General features: G+C 47.2%; 1 protein-coding gene across 3 annotated transcripts in view; it reads left to right on the top strand.

Annotated features, from left to right (window-relative positions):
* Positions 1-13308, top strand: part of LOC126998432 (FERM domain-containing protein 6-like) — a 91427-nt gene that overhangs the window by 63312 nt on the left and 14807 nt on the right. The gene's annotated exons all lie outside the window — the stretch shown is intronic.

Below are 13308 nucleotides of genomic sequence, written 5' to 3'. Positions count from 1 at the left end.
TTTTTCTTCTTTTTCTTCTACTCTTCTTCTTGATCTTCTTCTTCTTCTTCTTTTTTTATCTTCTTTTTCTTCATCTTCTTTTTCTGGATCTTTTTCTTCTTCTTCTTCTTCTTTTTCTTCTTCTTCCATTACCATTATTATTATTATTATTATTATTATTATTATTATTATTATTATTATTATTATTATTAGCAGTATTGTTGTTTTGTTGTTTTCGTTCTTCCCTAACTTCTGTGCCTTCCTTTCAATTTCTGTTTTTCTAGTAGTATGCTTTCTTCCCCCGTCTTGTTATCATATATTTCTTGTTAATTCATTGTCTTCACTTCTAACACCAGCGGCACTTCAGTTTTCAGAAATTATCACGATTCTTCTTTTCATTGTCGTTATTGATGTTGTTACTCCTTACTCGTACTGTCTTATCGATGGGGGAGGGCTGACTTTGAGAGGCTAATTTTTAGGTCTACGCTCTTAAAACCTATCAGACTGCCATTAAGACTATTTCCCACGGTCACGGAGAAGATTGACCGGGTTTTCATGGGTATTTTTCCCCGTTCATGGCGCAGAAGTCGGGTAAAACAATCACCGTTATCACAAAAAGGTCCATGACAATCCCAGCAACGTTTATGAGAGGCTTTTCAAACAGGCGAACCGAGGAGCTGAGACGTTTAACCCGGTAGCAGCGACGGGCCAAATTTCTGCCACGATATAAACCCCCAAAATAGATGATACATAAGTTGGTATTTTAAGACATTTTCGTTTCTCACATCAATTATTTTCAAAGGCCAAAAAGTAGATCAGTCGGGTTCTAATACGTGTTTTTTTTAGGTTCATGGTACAGAAAAAGGGTCAAACTACCACCAGGGTCATAAAACTACTCCTGGAAATGCCCACCACTCCCACGAAAGCCTTGTCAAATATGTGTTCTTGGGCGATGAAATGTCTTAAAATATGACCCATAAACTGATCAGAAATGCTTTGATATGTATTATGAAATGGTTTGTGTGAATGCTGATTTTTTCTCATTTTTCTCGCTTAGAGGGACCATAAAGAAACAAGATCCCCGCTACCGGGTTAAAAATGGGGGTTTAAATCACTGTATAGAAAGAGTGAACCGATTTCCTCTTCCGCCAGTGTTTTCCCTACGGACGGAGAGTAATTTACCGTTGACCTCTGCCTCCTCTCGGCCTCTGTGGTGGTGGTGGTGGTGGTGGTTGTCATGGTTGTTTTTATACGAGGAGAAAGAGAAAGTTGTTGGGTGTTAGTAGAATGGTTGTGATTGTGAGTTGCCCGCTTGCTGTTAATCTTGGCCAAGTACATGTCTGTCTGTCTGTCTGTCTGTCTGTCTGTCTGTCTGTCTGTCTCTCCCCTTTGATCGTCGTTGCTGGATATCGGTTTTCATTATATATGTTTGGTGAAACACACACACACACACACTCTCTCTCTCTCTCTCTCTCTCTCTCTCTCTCTCTCTCTCTCTCTCTCTCTCTCTCTCTCTCTCTCTCTCTCTCTCTCTCTCTCTCTCTCTCTCTCTCTCTCTCTCTCTCTCTCTCTCTCTCTCTCTCTCTCTCTCTCTCTCTCTCTCTCTCTCTCCAGAGAGAGAGAGAGAGAGAGAGAGAGAGAGAGAGAGAGAGGAGGTTAGGGAGGAAGGGTAAGTCATTAAAAATTTAACAATGGCATCACGACAGTTTTAAAGGCCCGTAAAGGTAAAGAAGAATATTTATAATCGAGGTTTAATTCATATTGGGTCTTGGTGGTGGTGGGGGGGGGGGGGAGTGGTAGTGGTGGTATAGTCTGGTCAGCAATGCACCCACACCCTGTCCTCTTCCTCCTCCTCCTCCTCCTCCTCTTCCTCCTCCTCCTCCTACACCAGCTATTTCTCTTCTCTTCCTCCTCATTCTTGTCCTCCTCTTCCTCCTCTTTTTCCTCTCTGTCTCCTCCTCATCAGTGTTTTCTTCCTCTTCCTCATCCTGTATCTCCTCCTTTCCTTCTCCTCCTCCTCCTCCCTTTCCACCTCCTATTTTCTCCTCTCCTCCTTCTCCTCTTCATCCCTATCCTGCCTTTCATCCTACTCCTACTATCTTTCCTCTCTTCCTCCTCCTCATCCCTGTCCTCCTCTCTTCCTCATCGCTGTCCTCCTCCTCTTCCTACTCCTATTTCTCTCCTCATCTCTGTTCTCCTACTCCTCCTTCTATTTCTCCTCTTCCTTCTCATCATCATCATCCCTTTCTTCTTTCTCCTCCTCCCTGTCCGTCTCCTACCCTTCCTATTTTCTCCTCTATCAATTCCTCCTTCTATTTCTCCTCTTCCTTCTCATCATCATCATCCCTTTCGTCTTTCTCCTCCTCCCTGTCCGTCTCCTACCCTTCCTATTTTCTCCTCTATCAATTCCTCCTCCTCCTTCTCCTCAAGCCTCACACACGGTTGGATCACTTCGTTTCGTCGTGTTTATGGCTGCGTCGTCCTCTCGCCTTAACTCCGTGATGAATAATTGCGGAGTTTTTTTTCCTCGTTTTTCACGTTTCTCATTAACTTTTCTGTCCGGTTTTATTGCTGTTTTGTTCTCGGCCTTTTATCGTTGTCCCTGACGTGTTGGTGTGTGTGTGTGTGTGTGTGTGTGTGTGTGTGTGTGTGTGTGTATTGGGGGGAGGGGGCGTCGAGAGAGAGAGAGAGAGAGAGAGAGAGAGAGAGAGAGAGTGAGAGTGAGAGAGAGCAGTATCATTCTTTCTTTTCGTCTTGTTTTCCTTTCTTTCTTTGTTTGTTTTCTTTTCCTTCCTCCTTTTCATTCATTCATTCATTCTTCGCTTCTTTTCTTTCCTTCTTGCTTCCTTTTCTTCATCCCTTTCTTTGCTCCTTTTCTAATTTCTTTCTTTCTTTTTCTGAGAGAGAGAGAGAGAGAGAGAGAGAGAGAGAGAGAGAGAGAGAGAGAGAGAGAGAGAGAGAGAGAGAGAGAGAGAGAGAGAGAGAGAGAGAGACGCCTACGATGGAATTCAAATACATGTTGTGGTCACTGCTGATGTTTTATGAGAGGGAGCAAGGACACCTCCATAAGGCTATAAGCGTCCGCCGCCTCTCAACGCATCACTGGCCACGCTGGGCTGTAACATGTAGTCCTCAAGTCAGTATTCTCACAGACGCTTCCTCCTGTCGCATCAATTATTTCCCAAGGCCGAACATGAGACTAATCGGGTTGTAATGAGTTTTTTTTTCACGTTCACGGTACAGAAGAAAGGTCAAACTACCACCGAGGCCATCAAACTACCCATGGAAATGCTCACAACTCCTACGAAAGCCTTGTTAAAAAAAAATTTTCACGTTCATGGTACAGAAGAAGGGTCAAACTACCACCGAGGCCATAAAACTACCCATGGACATGCTCACAACTCCTACGAAAGCCTTGTTAATTTTTTTTTTTTCGAGTTCACGGTACAGAAGAAGGGTCAAACTACCACCGAGGCCATCAAACTACCCATGGAAATGCTCACAACTCTTACGAAAGCCTTGTTAAATTTTTTTTTTCACGTTCATGGTACAGAAGAAGGGTCAAACTACCACCGAGGCCATCAAACTACCCATGGACATGCTCACAACCCCTACGAAAGCCTTGTTAAATGTGTGTGTTTTTCAAGTTCACGGTACAGAAGAAGGGTCAGACTACCACCGAGGCCATCAAACTACCCATGGACATGCTCACAACCTCTACGAAAGCCTTGTTAAATGTGTGTTTTTCAAGTTCATGGTACAGAAGAAGGGTCAGACTACCACCGAGGCCATCAAACTACCCATGGACATGCTCACAACCTCTACGAAAGCCTTGTTAAATGTGTGTTTTTCAAGTTCATGGTACAGAAGAAGGGTCAAACTACCACCGTGGCCATCAAACTACCTAAATGCTCACAACCCCTACGAAAGCCTTATTAAATGTGTGTTTTTCAAGTTCATGGTACAGAAGAAGGGTCAAACTACCACCGAGGCCATCAAACTACCTAAATGCTCACAACCCCTACGAAAGCCTTGTTAAATATGTGTGTGCTTGGGCTACGAAATGTTGGATAATATCAGGGCAAATCCGGAATGTTCTTCATCCTAAACATTTCTGCTCGTGGGATTTCGCTTTCATCTTCTTCCTTCTCCTCTCCGTGTCTCTCTGGCCACCCAAATCATTAGGCATGCATTCTCCCTGTGATACATACATGCAGTCTAATAGAAGTATAAGATAACTTGCTTAAAAAAATATTCATGCGGGTTTTTTTCTTTAACCTCACGCCAAGTTGTGTATATATTTGGGTAGTCTCCTTTTTTTTTTCTTGCCATTGTTACTTTTTCCTGATGTTCGTCTGGGGTTGTTCTCACTGAGGTTGTTGCTCTGGGTTACAAGACTGGATACCCTTCCTGATGTCACTAGGCGGCACTGGGGTTCGAACGTGGGGTCTTCACTTCCATGGCTTGACGCTCAAAATCACTGGACCACCACGCCCCACAACCCTCGCCTGTTATTTTTTTTGTTTGGATTTTTTTTCTAGTTTTTTTTATGGGTGCGTGTTTATGAACTTGTATATTTTAGGAGGGTTAAAGAAAGAGAGTAAGGAAAGTGTAATGAGTGAGGGAGAGGAAGGGAAGGGAAGGGACGGGAAGGGAAGGGAAGGGAAGGGACGGGAAGGGAAGGAAAGGGACGGGAAGCGAAGGGAAGAATTTGTGGTTACTTTCTTACTCTATTTTTTTCTCCCCTTTAAGTGCTTCTTCGTTCCTTCTTCCCCGATTTATGGACTTTGTTGTGGTGGTAATGGTCGCGATGGTGGGTGGCTATGGTGACTGTGGTTATGGCTGTGGTTATGGTTATGGTTGATTGTGGTGGCGATTGAGGTCGTGTTGGTTATGGTGGTCGTGGTTGGTATAAAGATCGGCATTGTTACCTTTATTGTCTCCCCGTGTTTTATGGTCTGTAGGCTTAGGACTAAAGTTTTGGTGGTGGTTGAGTTTCGGCGGTGTTGACTGGAAGGGGAAGTGTTGAGGGAGGAGGAGGAGGACGAGGAAGAGGACGAGTTAGGTAAATGTAGACGGCGAGGAGGAGGATGAGGATGATGAGGATGAGGACAAGGATGAGGAAGGACAAGTTGGATAGATGTTGAAGTAGGATGATGAGGTATTGAGGAAGGATGAGGAGGAGGACAAGGAGGGGGCATAAGTTGGATAGATGTAGAAGAGGAGTAGAAGGATATGGATGAGGATGAGGACACGGAGGAGGAGGGAGCATAAGTTGGATAGATGTAGAAGAGGAGCAGAAGGATATGGATGAGGATGACGAGGTATTGAGGAGGATAAGGACGAGGACGAAGAGGAGGCATAAGATGGATAAATATAAAAGAGGAGCAAGAGGATAAGGAGGCTGTGATGTGGAGGAACGTTTGATGAGGAAGAGGAGAAGAAAGAGGAAGGTTAGATAGATTTAGAAGTAGGAAGATGTGGATAATGATAATGCTGATGATGAGGAGGAGAAAGAAAGGTTTGATGACGAAAAGGAGAAGGAAGAGAATGAGGAAGACGAGGAAGGTTAGACGGAGAAGAGGAAGAGGAAGAGGAGGGCATTGGGTGTATGTTACTCGCACAGGCTATGGATCAGTGAATCTGTGTTGAGTTATCCAGGGGTCTATGGTCCATTTTCCCCCCTCCCATCCCCTGCCCCCTCCATCCCTCCCTTTAGCTCCTCCCTCCGTCCATCCACCGCCGTCCCTCCCTCACCCCAAACAAACCCCCTTCCCCCTCCCCTTCCTAACCTCCCCCCGTGCCCTGGACTGCCACATCACCTCCCGCGGCCCCATTTAACCCTCCCCCAGGGAACGCCGCCCCCTTCCCTGCTACTTGCGATACCACGGAGGGAGGGGGGAGGGCGTTGTAGCATATATTAAAATGAGTGTTTGAGACGTACGGATCCGGGAGGCCGTGGCAATGGGCTCCCGCGAGGGGTGTACCTGCTCCCACCTCGCCCGCAGTCAGTCAGGTGCTGGGGCCTTGCTCGCCGCCCGCCCTCCCTCGCCCTTTCCCGCTTTGTTTCGGACGATCAGGCCTTCCAAGTCCCTCTCCTCCTCCTCCTCCTCCTCCTGCCGCTGCTGCTCCGTCCTCCCTCTTCCCCTCGCCCTCCGCCTCCCTCCCTCCTACTCTCCTCTTACTCCTCGCCCTAGTAATGGACGCTACAAACACCGCCCCTACTCCTCCTTCTCCTCCTCCTCCTCCTCCTCCTCTCATCTCCTCTTCCCTACTCCTCCCTTCCGTCTCTCCCCAAACCCCGATTCAGGGTTAATACGACTATTCACATTAGAAAAACGTAACCCCCCCCTCCCCCCCACCACCACCGCTACTCTTGCCCCTTCGATAAACAGACATATTATACCTCTCCTATATTTCCCCCCCCCCCCCTCTCTCTCTCTCTCTCTCTCTCTCTCTCTCTCTCTCTCTCTCTCTCTCTCTCTCTCTCTCTCCAATATCGAGACGTGGATATCCTCTCCTCCTCCTCTTTCTCCACCTTCCTCCCCCGTATGTGTGTGTGTGTGTGTGTGTGTGTGTGTGTGTGTGTGTGAAGTGGCTTTGCAAGAGCATGTAACCCCCCCCCCCTCCCTTCCTCCCCCCCCTTTCCCTCCCCCCCCCTTTCTTTCTACCCCCTAAACAGAGTGCCTCATCTCCAACCCACTCTACTCCATTTACTCCAGCTCCTGACTGAATCCCAAAAGCTTCCCTATCCAACCCCATCCCCACTCCTCCCCCCCCCTTGTCTTCTCATTTTTACAACCTCTACCCCATTCTGCATGCGCTCCCCTCCCCATCTCACCCATCTCATTCCACCCCTCCCCTACTCACCATCTCATCCTCCCCCTCCCACGCATTCCCCCTATCCCCCCCCTCCTTCTCTACTATCTCACTCCAGTCCATCGTTGACAATTGGTGCCTCAAATGGATCAGTACCCCCCCCACCCCCACCCCCGGATCCAGCTCGTATTTTTAGATGAGTCAAATTTGCTGCAGTGAGGACGTAAGTTGTGTCTTCTTACCGATTTTTTATATTTTTTTTATGCAGTCTTGATATCAGCCAGCTCGTTATGCCCCGTCTTTAAAAACTATTGAATATATTTCTTTACAACTCTGAAATTTCTTTTATCTGGAAAGTCAAAAATTCTCTAATCTCTCTCTCTCTCTCTCTCTCTCTCTCTCTCTCTCTCTCTCTCTCTCTCTCTCTCTCTCTCTCTCTCTCTCTCTCTCTCTCTCTAATCTTTTATAAATTTCTTGCAGCGTTCTCTTGAAGGTAAACTGTCATGAGTACCAGTCTTTCATTAATGTCCAGCTTCTCTTTCCCTCTGACACGTTTACATACCATGATCATGTCGCCTCTTTTTCCTCGCTCCTCTAATGGTGAAAATAATTGTGGCTCGTCAGGTCTTTCTTCATGGTTAAAATCGCTCAGGCGTGGCTCTCATCATGTGGCTGCTCTTTGTACAATCAATGTGTGTGTGTGTGTGTGTGTGTGTGTGTGTGTGTGTGTGTGTGCATGCCCGCGCGTGCTAGGATGCATGCGTGCGCGCGTGCCCTGGTTCCACTAATATACAGTTAACCCAGCTACTGCTACCTACTACCTCTGTGCTACTGCTGACTCCACTACTACAGCCATCACCACCACCACCACTACTACTACTACTACTACTACTACTACTACTACTACTACTACTACTACTACTACTACAGTTGTAATTATTTCGATCCGTTAATCAGTCTACATTTACTGATTTACTCCTGTTTTTTCATTAGCAAGCAAGTCGATAGTCATAATTTCCCTACCCATCCTCCTTCTCCTCGTCATTATCTTCCTCATCATCATCTTCCCTTTCTTTTTATTACTTTTCCGTCTAGTATCACTATCACTGTCCTCCTCCTTATCATCATCATCACCATCAGCATCTCCTCACTCCTGTCTCTTCCTTCCGTCATCATCATCATCATCATCACCGGCACTGTTGTTGGGGGAGCTCAGGACTCGCAGTGTATAAGGAACATGAAAACATTAGGATTCCGGAGGTGGCACACGTCTTGACACCTATGAAGGAGGATTGAAATTGTGCACACGTCTAGAAGCTCGCCAGCCGAATAGATTCCACACGGAGCAAGAAAGGATTCTTTATGTGGCTGTGAGGCAATGTTATCACCACCCCGAGAGAGAGAGAGAGAGAGAGAGAGAGAGAGAGAGTATGTATGTATGTATGTATGTGTGTATGTATCAGTGTATATTATAAATCGTATGATACAACCGTTAATTACCAGTGTCAGTTTTTATTTTATCTACCTTTGTATATGTATGTTTGTATGTGTTTGTGTCTGTCTGTACGTATGTATGTATGTATGTTTGTATGTATGTATGCTTGTGTCGAATGCAGTCATATACAAAGTTCGTGATGATGAGTTCTGTTTTTTTTCTTTCATTCTCAAATATATATTGATGTAAATGATAACGTGCGAAAACTGTAATAATTCTCTCTCTCTCTCTCTCTCTCTCTCTCTCTCTCTCTCTCTCTCTCTCTCTCTCTCTCTCTCTCTCTCTCTCTCATGCATTAATTTGAGTAGTTTGATTTTTTTTCTCTTCGCGTAAGGCAACCCGATGCGTCAGCCTTTCTTTTTTTTCTTCGTTCTATTTTGCGAAACCACACTTTATTGTTCTTTGGACCATCCCTTGCAGCAGGAAATTCTCTCTCTCTCTCTCTCTCTCTCTCTCTCTCTCTCTCTCTCTCTCTCTCTCTCTCTCTCTCTCTCTCTCTCGTAAAATATCGCATTCCACACATTTTCTATCCCTAACTCCACTATTGTTCAACCACACACACACACACTCACACACACATGGACGTGGTGGGAGGAGGGGAAACGGCGGAAGGGGAAGAGGAAAAAAAAAAAAAAGCATTCCATCATTTGGTTTGTTGCATTGTTGTGTGATGAAACTAGTAAATTCCTAATGAAGTGACGGAGGAGAAGGAGGAGGAGGAAATAGAAGGAGGAGAGGAGACAAAGAGAAAGATGAGGAGGAGTAGGAGCAGGAGAAAGAGGGGAAGAGGACAACAAGGAGGAGGAGGAGGAGGTTTAGGGAGGTTGAGACAGGGCCTCCACCTCCCGCCGAGGCATTTCCTTGGGGAAGCCTCCTCCTCCTCCTCCTCCTCCTCTTCCTTCATGCCTCTTGCTCTTTATATTTAACTTGTGGAGGATATCACACCCTTCTTCCTTTACTAACCCCGCCTCTCTCTCTCTCTCTCTCTCTCTCTCTCTCTCTCTCTCTCTCTCTCTCTCTCTCTCTTCCCCGACAAGGTCTCTTTCTTCCCCTCCTTCTTCCTCTCCCGCTTCCCCCAACTCCACTAATCACTTCCCCGAGCTTTTCCGAAACTTCCTCACGCCTCCACACACATTCCCCAACCCCCCCCCCCCATTCACCCTCTTCCCTTCATGGCCCATCTTCCTTCCTCTCCCCAAGTCTCCTACTATTCCTTGACCTTCCATTCCTTGCGCCCTGCCCCTCTCACCACTCTTACCAAACTCTCTTGCTCTCGTGCTCTCTTCCCCGTCTCCACCTCCTCCTCCTCCTCCTCTTACGTTTCTTCGCCTGGTATTTCGTATAGGCTTAGTACTGTCTGCCCGGGGCGTGGTGTGTCTAGTGGTCGCCCTTCTCGTTCACCGCCTCCGTCTCTTCCATTTGTTCATAGAAGCAACGGTGTCCATCCATGTTCGTCCTCATGTCCTTCTTTCTCCCTTATACCTGTTCCTAGTTCACCTGTTTCTCTCTTCTTCAGCTGCTCCTCGTTCTCCTGCCCCTCTATCGTCTTCACCTGCACCCGCTTTTGGTAACCTCTCTTTCCTCTTCATCTCTTTCTCCTGGTTCTCGTTCGCCTGTCCCTTTTTCTTATTCACCAGTTCCCCGTTCTTCCCTTGCGCCATCGCAGTCTCCTCCTCTTCCACCGCCGTCGCTGTGACTGGCGGCGGTCACAGCGACAGCAGGTAATCACTCCCTCTAGGTACACCGGTAAAAATATTAATAGTCACCATCGCGCGCCGGAGCAGCACGCTTTCGGGTGACTCACAATAGCACGCACATTTCCATATTCAAAGAGCGGCCGTGAACGATCACCAAGGGAAATGAATGGAAGTGAATGGCCATGACAGCACATTCCTGTGCGTGCCAGCCAACCAACCCCGGCGCGCCATGACGACCAGACGGCCAGGCCCACGATGATGCCACGCACTCGCCCGCGTCCCCCGACAGTGGCGATGACAACGACGACAAGGAGGAAGAGGACGAGAACACGCAGGAGTGAGGAAAGGAGGAAGAAGAGATGCCTTAAAAGGAATTAGGAAAGAAGAAAAAAAACGCAGCCGCAGGAGCAAGAAAAAAAGGAAGAGGAGTGGCTGTAACAGGAAGAAGAAGAGGAGGAGAATAAGAATAAATGCAGGAGTAAGAAGAGGTGTAAGAGAAGGAGGTGTAAGAAGATGAAAAGGAGGAAGAAAAGGGTGTACGAAAAAAGTGCAAAAAGGAGGAGTATGAAGAGAAGAAAAAAGAAGCAGACGTCGAAGGAAGAACAAAAGAGAGTATCAGATTAGGGGAGGGGATTAATTAATAAAAACAGAAAAGGAGGAGGTGCAAGAAGGTGCAAGGATGAATAGCAGTAAACACGGGAGTAAGAGGAGTAGGAAGAGGAGGCGGAGAAATTGCAAGAGGAGGGAGAGGAGGATGAATAGCTGGAATAAGAGCGGGAACAGGAGGAAAAGGAGGAGGAGGAGCAGACGCAGGAATAACAACACAAGGGAGAGGAGAATGATGAAGAGGAAAAGGAGGAGATAGAAGAATAGAAAAAAAAAATAGATGTTAGAGTAAAAGAAGGAGGAGGAGGAGGAGGAGGAGGGACACCAGGAAAAAAACAACAACGTGGCGATAATGATGAATTTCTTGTAGTTTGGAGTAACGATGGTAATTAATTGTTGATCTTGCTGTTTTTGATGATAACTGAATACGAGTGTGACGATAATGACGATGCCGGCGATGAGGGCGGAGCTATCAACGCAGTCGGCGGTGTGACTACAATCGGGGCAGCTGCCGCGGAGTTGTTGCTCTGTAAACATCATCAATTATATTACTCCCCCTTTTTTTTTTTACTTTTTTTTCCGAGCATCAAAAAGGAAGGGTGCGAGAAGAATGAAGTGATGCTGCTGCTGCTGTGATGACGTTCCTCTCCAACTCTCCCCAAGATCTAAAGAACCTTGTCTCTCCCTCCCCTCCCTCTCTCCCTCGCCTCCGAGGAAAAGTGATTGAATGTTTTAAAATACTTAATGGATTCACGAATGTGGACAAATCAAAATTGTTTATGATCGATGACACTTTGCGAACGAGGAATAATGGCACAAAACTTAAATGTAGGCAAGTAAATTCAGACTGCACCAAATTTTTCTTCACCAACGTGTAGTGCAAGAATGGAATAAGCTCCCATCTTCAGTGGTCCAGTGTAACACGATTGACTCCTTTAAAAACAAGCTCGACCGACACTTCCTTCAACTTAATATTAACTAGAGTTGAAATGCAAAGTTTTGGAGCTATCTGATTAATGGAGAATCACGGACAGACCACCTAGCCTGGACCATGGGGTCTGTGTGGTCTGATTTTCTGTGTAAATCTATGTAAAAAAATCTCTCTCTCTCTCTCTCTCTCTCTCTCTCTCTCTCTCTCTCTCTCTCTCTCACCCACACACACACACACACACACACACGAGAGAGAGAGAGAGAGAGAGAGAGAGAGAGAGAGAGAGAGAGAGAGAGAGAGACAAGGGTAGGACTAAAAAGAAAAGAATGCGTATCAGCTATTACCGCCACCACCACCACCACCACCGCCACCGTTACCGCTTTCAACAACAACAATAACAAGAAGAAGAGGAGGAGGAGGAGGAACACCGTCAGTAGCCCCCTTGACAGTCGCTAATTATCAGTGCCACTGTTTACTCTCAATAGATGGCGTGATAACAAGAGAGGGGAGGAGAAAAAAAGTGGACGGGTAGTGGTCTGTTTTGATTCTCTCTCTCTCTCTCTCTCTAGGTGACAGGCAGACGGGTTGCTCGGTTAAGACGCGGCAGGTGGACAGCAAGAGAGAGAGAGAGAGAGAGAGAGAGAGAGAGAGAGAGAGAGATTTTTCTTTCTGATGTCGGCGGAGGCGTGGGTGACGCGGAGTCAAGTCTTGGGATGCTTTGTGTTATGCGATCTCTATAGTCTTTTTCATCATTATTTCATACTCTCTCTCTCTCTCTCTCTCTCTCTCTCTCTCTCTCTCTCGACGTCACACCGATTTTTTTTTTGGGGGGGGTAGTCAGCAATTTTTTCATCGTACAGCGAGGCCCATATTCTTCGTTTCCTCTCAAATTCTCGCAACTGTATTCAGCATTGACATTTTACGCTGAATTATGCATGGAGAACCGAATTGTAAAGTTTGGGGCTTTGGTATTCAGATTAGCTGGGGCCACTGCGAGCCTGGCCGTGCCGCATTTGGTCTGGGTAGGGGAGTGGAGGGACCTGTGCTCCGGGGGGAGGAGGGAAGGAGGGGCTGACTTGTGGAGGCTCGGCTGCTGTGGACGAGTGGAGGAGTAGGAGCAAGAGGAGGAGGAGGAGTAAAAGAGAAGAATGAAGAGGAGGAGGAGTAAAAGAGAAGAATGAAGAGGAGGAGGAGTGGTTGCTGTGAAGACTGTTGGTGGTGGTGGTGGTGGGGCATCAGGGAGTGACCGTAGATAAGGGTGCAAAGGGAGCTGGTAAAGTGCAAGGTTGAGGGAGGTAGTAGAGGGCACGGGAAGAATGGAGGGAGGGAGGGAGGGAGGAGCCCGTCTGGTTGGCCAGCTACTGTGGGCAACGCCGCGTCCCCGAGGCTGGCCCGGCGCGTCTAGTCCGCCCCACAATACCGGCTACCTACATTATCTCGCCCCGCTCATTAGCCTCTCTCTATTATTGCTCCCTCTTGTCGCAAATCACGCCGTGTACTAATCTCGGAAATCTGCGGGAGTTTGTCGAGTTGCTGGTACAAAATTACTTGTCCTTAAAGCTGAAGTTATGCCAGCCTCACTCCCGCCGTGGGGTGGACGAGAGGGCGAGTAGTGGGATGCCCGCCATTAGGGCTCCAGTGAGGTGGACTGGGCGGCCGGCGGAGCTCTACCCGGTACTTAGGAGCTGTAAAGAACATCAGAGTCGGTCAGCCAGGGAGTGTGGTCAGCTGCTTTGAGGGAACTCTTGTTGGCATCTCCCAGCACTGGTGCCGCGCTTGAT

This window comes from Eriocheir sinensis, chromosome 14 (assembly GCF_024679095.1).
Source record: "Eriocheir sinensis breed Jianghai 21 chromosome 14, ASM2467909v1, whole genome shotgun sequence".
NCBI classification, from domain to species: Eukaryota; Metazoa; Arthropoda; class Malacostraca; order Decapoda; family Varunidae; genus Eriocheir; species Eriocheir sinensis.
Note: the sequence above shows the minus strand (reverse complement) of the source record. Positions and strands in the feature narration are given on the sequence as shown.